We start from the raw sequence: 20,338 nt of genomic DNA, 5'->3' as shown, positions 1-20,338 counted from the left end.
TTTCTCGGTTTTCTCTCCTTCTTTGTTCTCTTTCTATATTTACACAAATACATAATGTCAACATCTAAACAAATACAAATTACAATTCACACAAAAACTGTAATTCCCAATTTATTGGCTAAAAGAAAACTCTATTATCTAAAGCTTTCTTCTTAGCTGAGTAATGCTTTGGTTCATAGATTAGAGAACTATCTACCTTAAAACAAAGACTTTTTAAAAATGAAAATAGAAAACATCTTTAAACATTTTACATTTTCCTATGTTCTTTCCTAAATAACCTAAAAGGTCAATAAGAAAGAGATATTTTGTACTATAAAATACTTTCGTTCTTAAGACAAGGATGCTGTGGCCCATACATTTGCTAGTATTACTCTTACTGACTCTCAGAGGTGGTGTAGTTAAGAACAGAACTTCTACATTACTAATGGGGGTCAGCAGATATTATGTGTCTCCTCATATGTTCCAATATAAGGAATACATCATCAACTATGGTTCACCTAAAAATATTTACCTTAGTATAACCAAGACTTTACATTTAATTTCCGGCTTAAAGGATTACAAAGTATCCTTTACAATATAAATAATTACTATAAGAAAGTAAACAGATAAATGCAGAGGTAGGACACTCTACAGGACAAATGCACTGGTCTCCTCAACATGCCATGAGTAAACAATTGTTCTGAAATGAAAAAAAGACTTAACAGACAAAACAACCAGATACAACGAGGATTCTCAGATTAAATTCCACTTTGGGCAAAAAAGTTACAAGGGATATTTTTGGAGAAAGAGGACACATTTAAATATTGATTAGGTACGAGATAATATTAAGGACTATTATTAATAATTTCATTAGGTAATTCTGTTACTTTGGTCTTTGTAGGAAAACATATTGTTTTAAAGACATAGAAAAGTATTTAAGAATGGACTGCTGGGTACCAATTTACTTTAAAATCCTTCAGCATTTCACCTGTGGTAGTGACTGAATTTCAATTGTGGTTGACTTTGGGGCACAAAGGTGGCTTCTGGTTCTGGAAACATTCTTTTTCCTATTCTAGTTGCTGCTTTTATCATTCTGTCCACTCTGCAAAAAGTTAGTGTGTTGTACAATTATGTGCACTTTTCAGTATATGATGTATTTCCATGAACAGTATAAAACAAACTAATCAGCGTTAAAAAATATTTACATCAATTAATTTTAAAATGCAACAGCTCTGGATTAAATTGTTTGGTTTTCAATTTTGACTCTAAGCCAAATCAAGAACACAATCCCATTAATAATAGAAACATACACACATAAACCAATGAGGTGAAAGGTTTCCACAAAGAGAACAACATAACATTGTGAAAAGAAATCAGAGATCACATAAACAAATGGAACAACATTCTCTTCTCATGAATTGGAGGAATTCATATCACTAAAATGGTCATACTGCCCAAAGCAATTTACACATTCAACACTATTTCTCTCAAACTACCAATGCCATTTTTCACAGAATAAGAAATAACTATTCTAAAATTCATATGGAAGCAAAAAAGAGCCTGAATAGCCAAAACAATCCTAAGCAAAAAGAACAAAGCTGGAGGTTTCACATTACCTGATTTCAAACTATACTATAAGACTACAATAACCAAAACAGCATGATACTGGTACAAAAATAGACACATAGACCAATGGAACAGATAAACAATTCAGAAATAAAGCTGCACACCTACAACAAAAATTTTAGAAAGTTGACAAAAATAAGCAATGGGGAAAGGACTGCCTATTTAATAGATAGTGCCAGTATAACTGGGTATCCATATACAAAAGAATTAAACTGGACCACTGCCTTTCAAAATATACAAAAATTAACTCAAGATGGATGAAAGATTTCAATGTAAGACCTCAAGATATAAAAATCCTAGAAGAAAACCTAGAAAGTACCATTCTGGACATTGGCATTGGCAAAGAACTTACGACCAAGTCCTCAAAAGCAATTGCAACAGAAACAAAAATAGACAATTGAGATCTAATTAAAATAAAGAGCTTCTGCACAGCAAAAGAAACATTCAACCAAGTAAACATACAACCCATGGAATGGGAGAAAATATTTGCAAACTATGCATCTGACAAAGGCCTAATATTCAGAATCTATAGGAAACTTAATTCAACAAGGGAAACCCAAAGAACCCCATTAAAAAGTGAACAAAGGACCGGGCATGGTGGCTTACACCTGTAATCCCAGCACTTTGGGAGGCTAAGGCAGGTGGATCACTTGAGGTCAGGAGTTGTTCAGGACTAGCCAGAACAACATGGTGACACCACCATCTCTACTAAAAATACAAAAACTAGCCGGTCATGGTGGTGCACACCTGTAGTCCCAGCTATTTGGGAGGCTGAGGCATTAAAATTGCTTGAGCCCAGGAGGTGGAGGTTGCAGTGAGCCAAGATCACACCACTGCACTGCAGCCTGGGTGACAGAGAGACTCTGCCTCACAAAAAAAAAAAAAAAAAAAGCAAACAAAAGACATTGAACAGACACTTCTCAAATGTGTCCAATGTGCAACCAACAAATATATTAAAAAGTGCTCAACATCACTAATCATCAGAGAAATGCAATTCAAAACAACAATGAGATACCGTCTCACACTAGTCAGAATGGCTATTATTAAAAAGGCAAACAAATAACAGATGCTGGCGAGGCTGCAGAAAAAAGAGAACTTTTATACAATGTTGGTGGAAATGTAAATTCGTTCAGCCACTGTGGAAAGCAGTTTGGAGATTTCTCAAAGAACTGAAAACAGAACTACAATTTGACCCAGCAATACCATTGCTGGATATATACTCTAAAAGAAAATATATAATTCTACCAAAAAGATACATGCACTGATACGTTTATTGCAGCACTATTCACAATAGCAAAGACATGGAATCAACCTAGATGCCCAGCAACAGTGGGGTGGATAAAGGAAATATGGTACATATAGACCATGGAATACTTCACAGCCATAACAAACAACAAAATCATGTCCTTTGCAGCAACGTGCATGCAGCTGGTGGCCATCATCCTGAGTGAATTAATGCAGGAACAGAAAACCAAATACCACATGTTCTCATTCATAAATGGGAATTAAACATTGGGTACATATGGACATAAAGATGGGAACAAGAGAGATTAGAGACTACTAAAGGGGGGAGAAGGGGAGGCGTAAAAGGGGTGAAAAACTATCTACTGGCCAGGCTCACACCGGTAATCCAATCCTAACACTTCAGGAGGCTGAGGCAGGATGATTGCTTGAACCCAGACTCAGTGAGTCAAGATTATGTCACTGCACTCCAGCCGGATTACAGAATGAGACTCTGTCTCAAAAAATCAAACAAAAAACTACCTATTGGGTATTACACTCACTACTAGGTGACAAGATCATTCCTACCAGAAACCTCAGTGTCATTCAATATCCCCATGTCACAAACCTGCACGTGTACCCTGTGATCGAAAAGTTAAAGGTTTAAAAAACCTATAACTTTTTTTTTTTTGTTTTAAGACAGAGTCTCGCTCTTGTCGCCTAGACTGGAGTGCAGTGGCATGATCTCAGTTCACTGCAACCTCTGCACCATTTTTTAAATAGGGAATTCTTTCCCCATTTCTTGTTTTTGTCAGGTTTGTCAAATATCAGATGGTTGTAGATGTGTAGTATTATTTCTGAGGCCTCTGTTCTGTTCCATTGGTCTATATCTCTGTTTTGGTACCAGTACCATGCTGTTTTGGTACCAGTACCATGCTGTTTTGGTTGCTGTAGCCTTGTAGTATAGTTTGAAGTCAGGTAGCGTGATGCCTCCAGCTTTGTTCTTTTAACTTAGGATTGTCTTGGCACTGTGGGCTCTTTTTTGGTTCCATATGAACTTTAAAGCAGTTTTTTCCAATTCTGTGAAGAAAGTCATTGGTAGCTTGATGGGGATGGCATTGAATCTATAAATTACCTTGGGCAGTATGGCCATTTTCATGATATTGATTCTTCCTGTCTATGAGCATGGTATGTTCTTCCATTTGTTTGTGTCCTCTTTTATTTCACTGAGCAGTGGTTTGTAGTTCTCCTTGAAGAGGTCCTTCACATCCCTTGTAAGTTGGATTCCTAGGTATTTTATTCTCTTTGAAGCAATTGTGAATGGGAGTTCATTCATGATTTGGCTCTCTGTTTGTCTGTTATTGGTGAATAAGAATGCTTGTGATTTTTGCACATTAATTTTGTATCCTGAGACTTTACTGAAGTTGCTTATCAGCTTGAGGAGATTTTGGGCTGAGACAATGGGGTTTTCTAAACATACAATCATGTCATCTGCAAAGAGGGACAATTTGACTTCTTCTTTTCCTAACTGAATACCCTTGATTTCTTTCTCTTGCCTGATTGCCCTAGCCAGAACTTCCAACACTATGTTGAATAGGAGTGGTAAGAGAGGGTACCCCTGTCTTGTGCCAGTTTTTAAGGGGAATGCTTCCAGTTTTTGCCCATTCAGTATGATATTGCTGTGAGTTTGTCACAAATAGCTCTTATTGTTTTGGGATACGTTCCATCAATACCGAATTTATTGAGAGTTTTTAGCATGAAGGGCCATTGAATTTGTTGAAGGCCTTTTCTGCATCTATTGAGATAATCATGTGGTTTTAGTCTGTGGTTCTGTTTATATGCTGGATTACATTTATTAATTTGCATATGTTGAACCAGCCTTGCATCCCAGGGATGAAGCCCACTTGATCACGGTGGATAAGCTTTTTGATGTGCTGCTGGATTCACTTTGCCAGTATTTTATTGAGGCTTTTTGCATCGATGTTTATCAGGGATATTGGTCTAAAATTCTCTTTTTTTGTTGTGTCTCTGCCAGGCTTTGGTATCAGGATGATGTTGGCCTTATAAAACGAGTTAGGGAGGATTCCCTCTTTTTCTATTGATTGGAATAGTTTCAGAAGGAATGGTACCAGCTCCTCCTTGTACCTCTGGTTGAATTCAGCTGTGAATCCGTCTGGTCCTGGACTTTTTTGGGTCGGTAGGCTATTAATTATTGCCTCAATTTCAGAGCCTGCTATTGGTCTATTCAGAGATTCAGCTTCTTCCTGGTTTAGTCTTGGGAGAATGTATCTGCTCAGGAATTTATCCATTTCTTCTAAGTTTTCTAGTTTATTTGCGTAGAGGTGTTTATAGTATTCTCTGATGGTAGTTTGCATTTCTGTGGGGTCGGTGGTGATATCCCCTTTATCATATTTTGTTGCGTCTATTTGATTCTTCTCTGTGTTCTTATTAGTCTTGCTAGCTGTCTATCAATTTTGTTGATCTTTTCAAAAAACCAGCTCCTGGATTCATTAATTCTTTGAAGGGTTTTTTTGTGTCTCTGTCTCCTTCAGTTCTGCTCTGATCTTAGTTATTTCTTGCCTTCTGCTAGCTTTTGAATGTGTTTGCTCTTGCTTCTCTAGTTCTTTTAATTGTGATGTTAGAGTGTCAATTTTAGATCTTTCCAGCTTTCTCTTGTGGGCATTTAGTGCTATAAATTTCCCTCTACACACTGCTTTAAATGTGTCCCAGAGATTCTGGTATGTTCTATCTTTGTTCTCACTGGTTTCAAAGAACATCTTTATTTCTGCCTTCATTTTGTTAAGTATCCAGTAGTCATTCAGGAGCAGGTTGTTGAGTTTCCATGTAGTTGAGAGGTTTTGATTGAGTTTCTTAGTCCTGAGTTCTAGTTTGATTGCACTGTGGTCTGAGAGACACTTTGTTATAATTTCTGTTCTTGTACATTTGCTGAGGAGTGCTTTACTTCCAACTATGTGGTCAGTTTTGGAATAAGTGCGATGTGGTGCTGAGAATAATGTATATTCTGTTGATTTGGTGTAGAGAGTTCTGTAGATTTCTATTACGTCCACTTGGTACAGAGTTGAGTTTAAGTCCTGGATATCCTTGTTTTATTTATTTATTTTATTTTTAAATTTTTATGTCATTTGAAGTATACTGAAGCTTTTAAATTAAATCATAGCTAACTTATTTTCCATTATAAGTCTTGCTACTTGATAAAGAATATCACAAAATACCTAGGTTTTACAGACATTTTAATAATATAAACTGACCATTATTTTTGCATTCTCGAAATCAGACCGTAATACTCTTAGGTAGTATGCTGAACATTTGGGGTGGGTTTTTATGGGGGTTTTTTTGTTGTTGTTGTAGTTGCTGTTGTTTTGAGACGGAGTGTTAGTCTGTCACCCAGGCTGGAGTGCGGTGGCACGATCTCTGCTCACTGCAACCTCCCAGGTTCAAGTGATTCTTCTGCCTCAGCCTTCCAAGTAGTTGGCTACAGATGTGCGTCACCATACCCGCCTAATTTTTGTATTTTTAGCAGAGACAGGGTTTCACCATGTTGGCCAGGCTGGTCTCGAACTCCTGACCTCAAGTGATCCACCTGCCTCGGCCTCTCAAAGTGCTGGGAATACAGGCATGAGCCACGGGCGCCTAGCCAACATTTTGAAAAACAATAAAAATGAAGACTTTAGGCATGTTGTTTTTTTACAAAATAGCCTGGCTTAAGTTTGCAGTTGTAAAGTAGCTCAACAAAAAGCAATTATAACAATGTTTATAATACATTCCTTAATAACAACAGCAACTTACGCTTTCTTAAAAGTGTTTTTGCTTTAGAACTTCAAAAATGTTACTATTACACAACTCAGTGATATACATGTGTCATATAAGTTAGTGCAATTATCTAGCAGAAAATAGAGCCACAGAAGCTAAGAAGAAGGGTTCTGTGTCAGCAAAATCAACTTTAAAGAACATCTTGCTTAGAAACTAGAGAGCATAAACCCAAAATTTAAATTAAATTAAATTGCCTCAGGCAGCAATAGGTGCACCCTATCACACCTGGCTAATTTTTAAAAATTTTTTTTGTAGAGGCAGTGTCTTGGTATGTTGCCCAACCTGGTCTTGAGTTGGTCTCAAGCAATCCACCTGCCTCAGGAGAGTCAATTTAGAGTTAAAGACACAAATAGCCTGAATGTAAATAAAGGGAAAAATACTTACAATACATATTGCATATATTGCATATTAATATATAAAATTAAGCAATAAAGCACATGTTATGTCTGAATCATGCATTGCATTTCAGAATAGTATTTTACAATTAATAGTACTTATTAATCAGCTTTTTACTTTTGAAATCAATCTCAAACAAATGGGTTAATTGCATCACAAGTGTCTCTAAACCTTGCTCCTCCCCTATCTTCTGGTTTGCCACAGGCAGGCAGTATAACCAATAGGTAAGAGCAGGAATTCTGGAATTGGATTACCTGGGTTCAAAACTAGCTCTAGCAACGCTGAGCAAATTAATTAATTTCTCTTAGTTCCTTCAGCTATAAAACAGGAATAATAATTATAAGAATTAAATGAGTTAATATATAAAACTTATAGCATATCACACATTAAAAGTGTCATTTCTTATTATTGTTATGACCTTTTCCTTCATTTGAGATACATGTATTAAGCACTTACCATATACCAGACATTGTGTTAAATGTGAGAAATTTGGGAATTTGGGTTATGACCAAATCAGACAGATTCTGTCTTGCACATATCAAAAACACATGATTTTACCACCTTTTTATTACTATAAAAAGTGAATACTGAATTTGCTTTCTGCAGCTAACAAGAAGAAATCAAAAAAGGAAAGTTAATATAAACACAAAGCAATGAAAACATTTATAAAGCACTGATGATGCTAGTCAGTTCCTGCTTCCTGTAACACCCAGCTATCAATGTTCTTAAAAGACAAATCCAGAATCAAAAAACAAACTTAATGATTTCAAATCACCCAATCTTCAGAATTTCTATTCCATATAACTATGAATCTGATAATGACACATCCATAATCATACAAAAAAGTTTTAACGTTTCATAGCAAACTTCAAGAACATTTTAGATAGTCTGGTAGTACTAAAAAATTAGACCAAAATAATTTTATAATGAGGCTTAATATTAAAATACAAAAATGCAAATTGCCATCTTTATTACCAAAAACATAAGTGTCCCAAAATTCATCTGCCCCCCAGAAAAAACTGGAACACATATTTATTAACTCAAGGGGCTTTGCTAATTATGTAAATGTCTGTCTTTTCTACATGTAATTTCATTCAAACTTCCTCTCTTTCCCCCAATTAACAACCCTGCCAAATGTTTGGACTTGAAAAGGCCACAGCTTTATACACAATTAACAGTCAAATTCTAACACAAATTACATGCCATTCTTATCTCTGTATACACATTGAACTCCTATATCTTGTTGCCAACAGGCAGCTTGCACTAGGGAATACATCCTGAATTGGTTTAATGTCCAGGAATAACATTTCACACTTAGAAAGGAGATACTATCCATTGCCAGCTATGTGAACTGAAATTTGCCATGTCCTATCCTTTCCATTTTGTTCAAATAGGCAGTGAGTAACTATCCACTTATCTGTTTTAACCAAATATTTTCTTGAAGCAGAAGAGGCAATCACGATCTTTGGTTTTCTTTAGACACTTTTTAGGATGATTACAGAAACTTTTATGAATGGTAAACGTATTTTCTGAACTAGAAATTGGGGAAATATCATTTGACACATAATCGCACTACCAGAAAAAATATTTGAAATTGGATCAATCCCAGGAAATTAGATTTACATATATGGTCATTATATTAACGACTGCTTCCCTAGAAAAGGTTTTCAACAGCAGCAACACTAGAAATAACCAGTTTCTTATTCAGTAAGTATATGAGACAATCATCACATCAAAATAGTCAGACATGTCCCAATCTTTTGAAGTATAATATTTTATTACCAAAGTACCTCAACATACCAGTCATTTACATACTAAAAGGGCAACTAAAATATATTTTATATTTTATATATATTAATATGTATATGTTATGACTTAAAATTATGAAAGCTTGTAAAACACAGCAGTTTTAAAATACAAACATCTCCAAATTAAACTTTTAAAGAAACAAATCTGATTGGGTTTAGTTACTAGCTTAATACTCTTCAGTAGTCTCTCACTGTCCTTAGAATAGTATCAACTGACATCTGTCTACCTGTCCAGATTTGACTTCAGATTGTATCACCTGTTACCTATATGATGATGTGAAGTGCTTGACCTCACAAAGCCTCAAATTCCTCATCTGTAAAACAGAAAATACTAATGCTTGTCCCACAAACCTTAAAGAGCTGGGATCTATTAATAAAATTATGCTTATGAAAGCCTTTAAAATTGATGAAGCGTTTCATAATAAAATGAATTAACATTTTTGTTATTAATACCATAATTAAGGTAATCTCAGTTAAAAATAATGCTTACACACAATTTCAGAAAAACTTTGGGCTCTATATGAACTAAAATGTGCTACTTAAAATAAATACAAAAGTTTACCCTCAAAAGAAGATTACAAATCAATTGTAAAATAAATTCCAATATTCTAAGATATTGTTGCTACAATCTCAGAACATTTTACTCCTGAAATTTCATATCCTTTGTAGTATCTGAAACTTATCAGTTAAATTCATTATTAATTCTTTTATTTTACTTATTGCACCTTAGAATCCCATCCAGGGAATCTGTTACTATTCTAAGACCAAAATCAGAATTCCTTTTAAAATAAAAATGTGAACATTAAACTTAAAAAAAAATAATTTGCAGCTTAACTCTGTGGTAGACAGATGGTGAACAAAACAACTATTATATAATGTCTAAAACCACTTTATGCTTTAAAAATAGGCTTATATGTACTGAATAACGGCTAAGATAGGAAATATTTGATTTCAAATTTGTTAAGGATTTAAAGACATAAAAAGTTAGATTAGAAGTTACCTTAAAACAACAATAAGGTAGTCATTTAAAAACATGATCAAACAATGAAAACAGATTTTTTTAACTCATGCTAGGAAAGTTACTCAAGATTCTATTACTCACTAGAGTAAAAATAATCTTGGTCTTTGATTTTTGAGTGTTAAAAAACCAAACTTTCCAAAATTCAATCCTTCTGAAGGAACAGCTAATTCAGAAAAGAAAAGGGGTTTTTTTTGTTTTGTTTTGTTTTTTGTTTGTTTTTTCCTATCCATTTGGGTTACATGATTCTAAAATTACAGGTATAGTCACAAAGAGCATATGCTTCCCCTAAAACTCTGTAGGCATCTAACAAACTACTGTAGTTAAATCTTGAACAAGCAACTCTTTTTTAATCCTCATTTTTCATATACGAGAAAGATTTGTATATTTTGCAAAAGAATGCTATTGCGATATTATGACTTTGAAATAAAGCTCTAAAATCATACTATTCAACTAAAGGTTCCTTCAGCAATATTAACATGGCCACGTTGTACATGTTACTTTTAGCTTCTTTGTGTACAACAAACTGCATTCAATTGGTGAACAAATACAATGTTTAGTATCATATTTAAAACCACTATTCAAACCTTTTCTTAATGCTATTATCAGTTTTCCTTTTGCAACAATTTTGTGTATAAAAATAAAAGCACTGGATTTTTATTAGTGCTGCCCCTTCTTTGTTTTGCTCCACTCTGCAAAGCCCTTTTGGGACACTAAGCCTGCATTTACCATAATACGGATTAAACTTTCTTTGTCCCATTGCACAAGGTTTGTTAGCAGGTTAGTCTTTTTACATTTTTCACAGGCTGCCTGCAGCTTACCCTTTAGGCCTCACTCAAAATACTTCTGTGGATTTACAAAAATACCAGAGTGGTCTTGGGGTTAATTGGAAGATAAGTGCAGTCTTTAACGTAGAGACTCATTAAACATTTAGCTTTACCACAATCCACTATTTTGAAAGAGAAAAGTTCTAGAGACACTTTAGGAATAATAACACAGTAAAATTGTTTTTAAAAAATGACTACTGGTTGTTTTATAGAATTGGAAAAACTTCATTTAACTACCCCAAAGGTGATATAGCAGAACAAAGCAATGTCCCTGGTCAGCTCTCTACATTGGTTTTAACATGCATTGATCGTAGAGGAAAAATGAACAGATTTTCTAAAGAACTAAAAGGCAAAATCTTCCAACCTTCTGTTGGGAAATTTAAAGTAAAAACTCAACTGATGGGTTATGACAGATAATATTTATTTATAAACAAAACATATTTAATTCTAAGAGTTTAATTTTGTTGCTTTAAATTTTACCCAAGTAAATCACCATATCAAACATGTCTATTAGAGCCAAATGGAAAATTTATAAAATTCACCCAAAAAACTTAGAAAGTATTTAAAAATTTAAATTCCTTCTTTAATTTCTAAAATACATACATATACATAAATATACACACTTAAAATGAAATCTGAACATACCCATTGGTACTAGGTTTCTTTTAGAATTATGCATGCAGATTGCTATCCAGATTAACTTTTCCATCCCCTTACCTCCTTCCAACACTATTACTCCCACACAAAAAGGAAAAAAGAAAAAGAAAAATGCGACAAAACACACAGACACTTGAAGTAAAGGATTAGACATATTTGCCCAAGATGCAGATAACAAAAGCAAAAGTGAAGAAAATTGAAGAGACAGCCAAACTTCAGCAACAAAATGGTTAAAGAATCTGAAGTATTGTTCCCGTTATTTTAAAAGTCTGCTATATTGTGGACAGCGCAAACATCACACAAGTTAAGATTACTGACCATTATCTCCTTAATTTTCTCCGCTTTCCCTCACATTCCCTCTTGCTATCTGGGCACCATTTTTCTAAAGCTTTATTTCTGCTAAGAAGTAAACTTTCCCTAATCCATCTATTATGGAACCTTTAATTGGATTGGGAGCAGGGTGGTGTATAAAATAGCCCCTATTCACTCAAAAGGACTGTAGTTTTAGGGACTTAAAGGAGAAAGGTATTGTGAAACAAAATCCTCAGGGAATCAAGGATTAAAATGTGGCTCTCCTAAATTCATCAACTCCAGGACACAAATGAATTGCTTCCTTAAACAGGTAACTTTCCAAATAAATGGCATAGCAAAACTGAAATTAAAAATTATAATTTTACTTTAAGGAATAAAATGCCTTCACACTAATAAATTTTGGCTTTATAAATGACTTTTACTTGCTATTTCTTCTACTGAGAACTACAATGCCAGAGAACAAATGGAATGCCTTAAACATATTTATTTATATTTTCTCTACATACATATTTTTCCTATAAAATAAAGAGAAAAGCAAAAATATATGTTTTAATCAATTAATTCCTGTACATGCTATATTTGTGCAGCCTTGAAGCAGCAAGCACTGCCATAATACAAACTTTTTTTTTAATTAAAAACACATTTTGTTCTTATCAGAAAGTGTCAGATACATAGTAATCAGCAGTCACTCTTCTTCCCTCAATCAGTTATCCTCTCTGTTTCCTTCATAAACATCCCCCAACCCACTCTTTGTCAGGCTGTAGTACTTTTGTCCTCTGTCCCGCCACCGTGCACACCCAACTATTTGGGATGTCTTCAACAGTAAGATGAGGATACAGCCCATACTCAGTCATTCTCTTACTGAATTAAATATATTTAAAGTGTCGAACCTGATATCTAAAGTAAAATGAAATCCAGAATGTATCTACCAACTCTAAATTAATCTCATAAATGTCTACATACTCTACCAAAACAATAGGAAACTGAGGAAGAGAAATGTTAGAAGAGATCAAGATTCTAATGTAACACTTAACTCTGTGTAGTTTACTAGTCTATATTAAAAGCAAATAAAAATTCATCAATATTAGTGATTTACCTAACGGTGCTTTTAAAAACAGATTAAAAAAATTTAAGAAATGCAATTAATTTTAAGAAAACCCTCAAAGTATCCCCTGTTTTGAAACCTTGATCACAACTTAATAAGTGCTACCTTTATTGAACCCTTACTAATTGTCTGACATTGTGCTAACTGCTATTACATGAATTATCTCATTTTATTCTCTCAACAGTTGTATGAGGTAGTTGCTATTACCTGTTTTTCCACAAATGAGGAAGCTAAGTTTTTAAAAGTTCAATTAAATTGTCCAAGGTTACACAGCTCCAAAGAAAATAAGCTCTGTGAAAGTTTTTCATTACCATATTATAAATGTTTAGTATTAGAAAGCTGCCTCATTTGCCAAAGTCAATCTGCCAAAAAATAAATGTGCCTAAATTATCAAAATCACCTATGTACCAACGGTAAATATTTAAAGAATATTCTCCTTAAAGGTATTAAATTTATAACTTATTCTTCTAATGAACATATTCTAAGATACATTTAATACTTTTTCAGCAACCTTTTAAGAACCACTGTTTTTCAAAACTAAAATCATCATAGGGTAGTTTTGTCCTATTACCAATATAACTAAAATTTTAATGTTTCATATGACATTTTTTAGTTTGTACTGATTTCTATTTGTATATTTTTTCTATTTTTCTAACATTCTGTCACCTACAATCATTTGTCATTTTATTTTATTTTATTTATTTTATTGTAGAGATGGAGTCCTACCCTGTTGCCCAGGTTGCAGTGCTGCGGCCCGATCTCGGCTCACTGCAAGCTCTGCCTCCCGGGTTCACACCATTCTCCTGCCTCAGTCTCCCAAGTAGCTGGGACTACAGGCGCCCTCCACAACGCCTGGCTGATTTCTTGAATTTTTAGTAGAGACGGGGTTTCACCGTGTTAACCAGGATGGTCTCAATCTCCTGACCTTATGATCCGCTCGCCTCGGCCTCCCAAAGTGCTAGGATTACAGGTGTGAGCTACTGCACCCAGCCTCATTTGTCACTTTTACCTATTTACAAAGTATTATATCAGTTGAGAATTATTTTAATACTTTTCAAAATGTATGAAGTTTTATTTGACCAGTTTTCATCTTGTTTTCATAACAATCTTTGAGGGAACCTCCATTTGTCTGTCCCAAATCACTACAGTTGAAGCTGAAGAAAGCTTTTTTGGAGGAAAGATGGAAAAGAAAGCAAACATTCCAGGGAGAGATTCTGATTCCTGAAAGTATTAGGAATGAGGGTCAGGGCTGAGTACTAAATGGCAGTATCAGAGAAAGAAGATAAGGGAACTACGAATCCTAGGATTCATAGTCTCTTAGGCCACTCCTCTTAGGCCTTTTTAACCCATACAACACACAGTGTGTAAATAAAAACACACAAACTAGTTTATTCGTTTTCTGCAAATATAGCTAATTAGTTTTAGCAAATTCCTAGCACAATGGCATGCATATTAGTAGGGCAATAAAATATGTGTGGAATGGATATATTAAAATTTTATGTAAAGTAAAACTTTAAACACTGTATTTTGATTTCAAAAAAAAACTTTAAATTGTCAGTTAAAGTATTTTACATAAATTATATTGTTAAAGATAACATGAACATGCATGATCTACTTTAGGGGTAGCTAAAACAACACTCCAAAACAACTTCATACTAAAGGATTATTGAATTTTACATTTAAAAATGAGCAACTATAGGGAAAGAACCAAAAATGGATCTAGGAAAATTGCAATATACAGCAAGTACCTTAAAAATTATTTAATTATTAAAGCATATTTAGAATACAAATGAGTATTTACTATTTTTAGAACCCATTAAAATTAAGATACCCAACTATTCTTTTTCTCTGATGCCATTTTACTAATACCTAAGTGTGTATATAAATATCTCAGTCACTGGTATGTAAATGTCATAATAAAGTGTAATGTATTTCATCACATTCCATGTGCACTTATGCTTCCTTATAACTTCAGCTAAGTTTCTACACACAGTGGTTTAGTTTTAAATGGCTGACCCCAAATTATGATGAGTTAGAAATAAGTCAGTATCATACTGAATGGGCAAAAACTGGAAGGCCGGGCGCGGTGGCTCACGCCTGTAATCCCTGCACTTTGGGAGGCTGAGGCGGGCGGATCACGAGGTCAGGAGATCGAGACCATCCTGGCTAACACGGTGAAACCCCGTCTCTACTAAAACACAAAAAATTAGCCGGGCGCGGTGGCGGGCGCCTGTAGTCCCAGCTACTTGGGAGGCTGAGGCAGGAGAATGGCATGAACCCGGGAGGCGGAGCTTGCAGTGAGCCGAGATCGCGCCACTGCACTCCAGCCTGGGCGACAGAGTGAAGACTCCGCCTCAAAAAAAAAAAAAAAAAAAAAAACTGGAAGCATTCCCTTTGAAAACTGGCACAAGACAGGGATGCCCTCTCTCACCACTCCTATTCAACATAATGTTGGAAGTTCTGGCTAGGGCAATCAGGCAAGAGAAAGAAATAAAGGGTATTCAGTTAGGAAAAGAAGAAGTCAAATTGTCCCTCTTTGCAGATGACATGATTGTATGTTTAGAAAACCCCATTGTCTCAGCCCAAAATCTCCTTAAACTGATAAGCACCTTCAGTAAAGTCTCAGGATACAAAATTAATGTGCAAAAATCACAAGCATTCTTACACACTAGTAACAGACAAACAGAGAGCCAAATCATGAATGAACTCCCATTCACAATTGCTTCAAAGAGAATAAAATACATAGGAATCCAACTTACAAGGGATGTAAAGGACCTCCTCAAGGAGAACTACAAACCACTGCTCAGTGAAATAAAAGAGGACACAAACAAATGGAAGAACATACCATGCTCATGGATAGGAAGAATCAATATCGTGAAAATGGCCATACTGCCCAAGGTAATTTATAGATTCAATGCCACCCCCATTAAGCTACCAATGACTTTCTTCACAGAATTGGAAAAAACTGCTTTAAAGTTCATATGGAACCAAAAAAGACCCCACAGTGCCAAGACAATTCTAAGCCAAAAGAACAAAGCTGGAGGCATCACGCTACCTGACTTCAAACTATACTACAGTTACCAAGGCTACAGTAAGCAAATCAGCATGGTACTGGTACCAAAACAGAGATATAGACCAATGGAACAGAACAGAGGCCTCAGAAATAATACCACACATCTACAACCATCTGATCTTTGACAAACCTGACAAAAACAAGAAATGGGGAAAGGATTCCCTATTTAATAAATGGTGCTGGGAAAATTGGCTAGCTATAAGTAGAAAGCTGAAACTGGATCCCTTCCTTACTCCTTATACAAAAATCAATTCAAGATGCATTAGAGACTTAAATGTTAGACCTAAAACCATAAAAACCTTATAAGAAAATCTAGGTAATACCACTCAGGACATAGGCATGGGAAAGGACTTCATGTCTAAAACACCAAAAGCAATGGCAACAAAAATCGAAATTGACAAATGGGATCTAATTAAACTAAAGAGCTTCTGCACAGCAAAAGAAACTACCATCAGAGTGAACAGGCAACCTACAGAATGGGAGAAAATTTTTGCAGTCTACTCAGCTGACAAAGGGCTAATATCCAGAACCTATAAAGAACTCAATCAAATTTACAAGAAAAAAACAACCCCATCAAAAAGTGGGCAAAGGATATGAACAGACACTTCTCAAAAGAAGATATTCATACAGCCAACAGACACATGAAAAAATGGAAAAAATGCTCATCATCACTAGCCATCAGAAAAATGCAAATCAAAACCACAATGAGATACCATCTCACACCAGTTAGAATGCCAATCATTAACAAATCAGGAAACAACAGGTGCTGGAGAGGATGTGGAGAAATAGGAACACTTGCACACTGTTGGTGGGACTGTAAACTAGTTCAACCATTGTGGAAAACAGTGTGGCGATTCCTCAAGGATCTAGAACTAGAAATACCATTTGACCCAGCCATCCCATTACTGGGGATATACCCAAAGGATTATAAGTCATGCTGTTATAAAGACACATGCACACGTATGTTTATTGTGGCACTATGCACAATAGCAAAGACTTGGAATCAACCCAAATATCTATCAGTGACAGACTGGATTAAGAAAATGTGGCACATACACACCATGGAATACTATGGCTTCCTAGTATAAGATCCCTCAAATTTTGGCTGGGTGCAGTGGCTCACGCCTGTAATCCCAGCACTTTGGGAGGCCGAGGTGGGCGGATCACGAGGTCAGGAGATCGAGACCACAGTGAAACCCCGTCTCTACTAAAACTACAAAAAATTAGCCGGGCGCGGTGGTGGGTGCCTGTAGTCCCAGCTACTCGGGAGGCTGAGACAGGAGAATGGCGTGAACCCAGGAGGCGGAGCTTGCAGTGAGCCGAGATCGCGCTAACTGCACACCAGCCTGGGTGACAGAGCGAGACTCCGTCTCAAAAAAAAAAAAAGATTCCTCAAATTTTGTATAACATTGGATCTCTGTTGTGTTATAAAATATTTGGTACAAAACTAACTGCTATGGTTTGAATATATCCCCCCAAAGTTCATGTGTGGGAAACTGAATCCCCGTTTTAACAGTGTTGAGAGGTAGGGCCTTTGGGAGTGACTGGGTTATGAGGACTCTGCCTTCATAAATAGATTAATGTTATTATCACTAGGGAGTGTTAATTATCACAAGAACGAGTTCCTCCTAAAAGAATGAAGCTTAGACCCCTCTTGCTCTCTCAGTCTCACATGTTCACTTGGTCTTCTGTCCTGGGATGACTCTCACCAGATACTGGCACCATGTTCTTAGATTTCTTGCCTCCAAAAGCATCAGCCAAATAGACTTCTATTCTTTATAAATTACTAGTCTCTGGTATTCTGTAATAGCTGCAGAGAATGGATTAAGAAACTAATAAAATGAATATGTAAATTAGCATATAAATATATAAACTTGTGTATGGATAAACATATTCAACATAAGAAAGACTAATAAGCAGGAGTGGTGGCTCACACCTGTAATCCTAGCATTTTGGGAGGCTGAGGTAGATGGATCACTTGAGCCCAAGAGTCTTAAGACCAGCCTGGGAAACATAGTGAAATCCTGTCTCTACAAAACATACAAAACTTAGCCAGGGGTGTTGGAACATGCCTGTATTCCCAGCTACTCAGGGGGCACTCAGGCAGGAGGATAACTCGAACCCAGGAAGTCAAGGCCGCAGTGAGCCATGATCATGTCACTGCACTCCAACCTAGGTGACAGAGCAAAACCCTGTCTCAAAAACAAAGCAAAAACCTTAGGGATACAGCCTGATTGAAACATATGACACTCATAAGTTATACATCAGAGAGCCATTTTAAAGCACTAATGAAAATGACTGTTAAGTCCCTATAGAAAAGTCTATTAAAATATATGTATGCGTGTATATATATTTTTTACACACACACAGATATACATATAATTTCCTACATCATACTTACCCCTTAGAATAGCAGTCCTCAACCTTTTTGGCACCAGAAACTGGTTTCGTGGAAGACAATTTTTCCACAGACCAAAGTGGGGTGGGGGATGGGAGGTATGATTTTAGGATGAAACTGTTCTGACTCAGAACATTTAGACATTAGACTAAGACATTAGACATTAGAGTCTCATAAGGAGCACACAACCTAGATCCCTCATATGCACAGTTCACAGTAAGGTTCGCATCTCTATGAGAATCTAATGCTGCAGCTGATCTGACCAGAGGCAGAGCTCAGGCGGTAATATTCCCTCACTTGGCACTCCTGCCCTGCTGTGTGGCCCAGTTCCTAACAGGGAAACTGGGTTGGGAACCCCTGCCTTAGAAGACAGAACACAAAATACAATTTATGCCAAGATCCAAAAAATTGTCAAGTCAGAAAGTTAAGAATATCATACTTTTCATACCAATAACCATATCCTGTACAATTACTCATAGACAGATGGGGTGTAGGAGGGGTCAAATCCCACTTCTGACACCAGATTGTGTCAACCTAAAAATAGACATTAGAGAAATTTGTCTCCAAATATATTGAGTTTGTTTGGGAATGACAAATGAAGATTATGACATGGAATGGTAAGCCACCAGTGCATCTGGTGAAAGAAGGGTAAGGGAAGCTTCTATTAGCCAAAATGGATTCAAGTAAACTACTTAGAAACAGAGTTCACTGGTTCCAGAAGCTTAAAGTCAGAGTTATCATCATTTCATTGGTGAAGATGCTATTACTGGTCAAGTGTTCATTGAAGAGCATCTTCTCTGAATTGCTATAGTTCTAAAAGATGTCTAGTGATAAATCTTGCCAAAACTAGTGACAAACCTTGCCAAAACAGGAGATACATGAAGGACATGAAGGGGTTTCTTGTGGGATTTCTAGAAAGTCCTTGGAAATAGTTTTTATCTCAGATATATAAGCAAGAGCCTCCTCTACTTTGTGCCTTCCTGTACCAATTTTGCCAGGTTCTGACAAAATTGATTTCATCCCCATATCTGTAACTTTCACAGGGGAATGAAGGGGTAAGATAGTTAAATTAAACAGAGTCCCTCAAAGATCCCCCTTCCTTTTTTCCCCTTAATTTCAAAGAGCCAAGTTACTTTACATGTTGGGTACTGTGCTGGAGTAAGGAGGCAAAACCCAGGAAGTAGGATCAGAGAGACAAGAGTTACTAATCCAGGACAGAAATCAGAAACCAAAATGTAATAATCTGCTAGAGAATCAGACCATAAGGAATATCTGTCATTTTGCTTATTATCTGTAAGAAATAAAATTATAGCACAGTGATGAAAGCACAGTGATGAGAAACCCTAAAATGTTTTTAGTAAGTGAAAAATGATAAATGAAAATTGACAATAGAGAATCAATCACAACTAAAGTATAGAAAGATGCTAATATTTATTTTACAAGCTTCATCAATATATACTAGTAAATATAATAATAATCAAAAGGGGTTTCATAGATTCCTTTCTGACCTCAATTCTGCTTACTTTTTCCAAAATATCTTAAATTCTTCAACAAAACATTCTATTATCAAGGAGGCTTTTCAGGAATGTTACCCTTAGTATAAGGTATTACTAATCCTTCTTAATGATGTTCTATGTCACTTTTTAAAAACTCATTAGGATGGCAAACAAAACAGGCTTTTGTTACATTAAACTCAGTGTTTAAGGAAAATACATACTCATTGAAAAAATAAGCATTTTTTTTTTTTTTGGAAAGCCTAGAGATACAGAAATCAAAAACAAAATGCTGGGGAAAGGAAGGATATGATAGTTGTTAAGGGTTAGATAACTACTATAAATCTGTCTAAATCTGTACCTTTAGCAGTAATATTTATAGAAAATAAGATCCAAAGGCCCTCAAAATATCTAGGGTTACTCTTTAAACAAAGAGAGGAAGGAATCTGAAAACAGGTGACTCCAACATCAATTCTTTCCATCAGCTCTAGGTTTTGTGGTGAATGCTTCAGTTGCCTAATTTTACAAGGAAATGCTATCGCCCACACACATATAATACTACAATGCTACTACCTACCCTGAAATTGTATATTC

At 35.6% G+C, this 20,338-nt stretch overlaps 1 protein-coding gene across 5 annotated transcripts in view; it reads right to left on the bottom strand.

Annotated features, from left to right (window-relative positions):
- LRBA (LPS responsive beige-like anchor protein) overlaps positions 1-20,338 on the bottom strand; it is a 766,866-nt gene that overhangs the window by 263,284 nt on the left and 483,244 nt on the right. The window lies entirely within an intron of this gene.

This window comes from Papio anubis, chromosome 3 (genome assembly GCF_008728515.1).
Source record: "Papio anubis isolate 15944 chromosome 3, Panubis1.0, whole genome shotgun sequence".
Classification (NCBI taxonomy): Eukaryota; Metazoa; Chordata; class Mammalia; order Primates; family Cercopithecidae; genus Papio; species Papio anubis.
The sequence above is the reverse complement of the archived record's forward strand: the minus strand, read 5'-3'. Positions and strand labels throughout refer to the sequence as shown.